Source organism: Aplysia californica, unplaced genomic scaffold (genome assembly GCF_000002075.1).
Source record: "Aplysia californica isolate F4 #8 unplaced genomic scaffold, AplCal3.0 scaffold00061, whole genome shotgun sequence".
In the NCBI taxonomy this organism is placed as follows: Eukaryota; Metazoa; Mollusca; class Gastropoda; order Aplysiida; family Aplysiidae; genus Aplysia; species Aplysia californica.
Genome location: NW_004797331.1, coordinates 1,471,738 through 1,474,265, shown reverse-complemented (window position 1 = coordinate 1,474,265; position 2,528 = coordinate 1,471,738).

Below are 2,528 nucleotides of genomic sequence, written 5' to 3'. Positions count from 1 at the left end.
CTCTCTCTCTCTCTCTCTCTCTTTCTATCTCTCAGTCTTACTCACTGACTCTGGTACCCATGTAAAAACATGCACACGAAGCTCCAAATTGCGTCCCCACGGGTGTTCTAAGAGTTCACCATACAAACACCAACTCTGAGAGCGACCCTTGATTTTGCAGATTTTGGCTCAGGTTATGCAAATTTTATGTTGTCTGATTTTTAAGATCAACCAGTCTTTTGTCTAAAAATAACCTGGATACAATTGAGAAAGTCTTTATTCTTCTCGTAAATTGCCTTTGAAAACATAAGGATGTATTAATATAGTGAATGTTCACAATGATTGTCGTCTTTCGCAAAATGTAATTATTTTGCTGTTTTTCCCTACTCTTTCCTTTGTTTTCGTCCTTTTGACATGAAACTTTCAGGAAACATAGATGGAAAGGCTGCCATCAGTGTCGCGGAGAGGTATTTGCGAAAACAATAACACTTTTCCATTTGCAAGCGATAACGCAACCTAAATTTAGAAAACGTTTTTTATACTTTGAGAAAATTCACTTTTTTTTCTTCTTTCGCACGTATTGAAAAAAACTTGCTGTTACTCTGATAGAGTCTGGTTCAGGTAAACTCTCGCCAAATTTAGTCTAATTTGGTGAATAAGTAAGAAAGACTTAGGGATTTGAAATTCATTGTTTATTTTCAAGATGGCGGCCGTTTCCATAGCAACCACTGTAGTTATGCCAAAATAAAATTACGTATCAAGAGATTTTACTATGCCTAACTTATATGTGTACTTAGATTTGATCTTGGGCAACAAACATAGAAAATGGTCCTCAAGGGTCGCTCCTCCCGTAATGACAAGAATTGTGGAGCAAATACAAGGGACTAGCACCCAATAGGTTCTGCCAGTCGACTTATTCATAGTCTCATTGTTGATAGACAGAGTCATTTCTTATACGTCTCTCTCTCTCTCTCTCTCTCTCTCTCTCTCTCTCTCTCTCTCTCTCTCTTTCTCTCTCCCTCTCTTTGTCTCTCCAATTCTCTCTAATTAGTATTCCTCTCTGTGTTCTTTTGCTCTGTGTTTTGAGCATGATAATTTACATTTCACCATACATTTATTATGCTGACTTTAAAAATGAAAGTGCGTTTCACATAACCACAGAATATCCATCAGTCGTACAAAATCTAATGGAAAATTTATTCTGTTTTGATGCTAAAGAAACAAAAGTGTGCCCTTGTTAGTGTTCTTATTAGTGTTAAAATTGTCTAGCCCTTGAGGGATAAAAGGATAATCTCCAATTCCCTGTAGCCTGCAAAGTTAACCGTTGACTAAGAATTTCAAGACGGCCTGGGGGAGGAGGAGAGAGACAGAGACAGAAAGGGGGAGAGAGAGAGAGAGAGAGAGAGAGAGAGAGAGGGGGGTGAGGAAAGGGGGAGGAGAGAAGCGACTTGAGAGAGAGAGACAGAGGGAGAGAGGGGGAGAGGCAAATATTAAGAGCTACATTTTTTTCGCTGAAGGGTTAAATTCTTAAAAAGCCATACCCCTAGCGCTAATGACTTCAGTTCATCATTACGCGAACAAGAGGTCCCCGTCTGAATCACTTGCCAGATTCTGTAATTCTAAATACCCAGTATATCGATTCTCTCGCCTTAACTCCCAGACTCCACATTTCATGACCACATCCAATTCTCTACCTCCAATATGAGCAGCTGTTTATTCGTTCGTTTTGGATGCAAGCCAACAACAGCACCAAAAAGTGATGTTATTTAAGAAAAAGAATACCAATTTGTGTTGTTAGTAATAGTGTGAAATTGTCATCCCATGCGATAGCACGCAGTCAAGAACAAACAGATGAGTCAATGTTCGTGACGACCATGGCCTTCGTGTAAGAGAAAGGGTTTTGTTAGGTTGTTTTTTTCTTTTTTGTTTTTGTTTTTCGTTTTGTTTTTTAAACAAGGGACAGACGTAAAAAAAAATCCGTAGACGGGAATGAATGTACAGTTATCCTCCAGACAAATCAGTCTGGGATGCAGCTCCCATTTTGTATTGGCCAGGCTCATCGATCTTGATCGATGAAAGGAAGGGAGGTTTCAATTGTTGACCGGACGCCTCTAACCTTCACCCCATTCCTCAATCCCCTTATCTTCTACTTCAATCTCTGTGTATGAGTGTTTCTCTCTTTCTCTCTCTCTCTCTCTCTCTCTCTCTCTCTCTCTCTCTCTCTCTATTTATGGGTATGAACAGTTTGTGTTTGCTGTCTGTTCCAGAGATTTTTAATGTGTGTCTGTGAAGAATGTCCTTGCTGATGTGTTTCTTACGCCTTCGTGTGTAGTAAGAGCGAGTTTCCATACAAGCGAAGACGTGTCCACCCTTGCATGAACATATGGGTTTGTATGAGCATGTAGTGTTCATCCATTCACATGTCTGTCTGTCTGTCTGTCTGTCTGTCTGTCTGTCTGTCTGTCTGGGCATGGGCGCGAGCGCTCGCAGGTAGGTGGGTTGGTATCCTTTCCCTGTCCTCCCTCTCCCTTTACAACTCTCCACCCCCC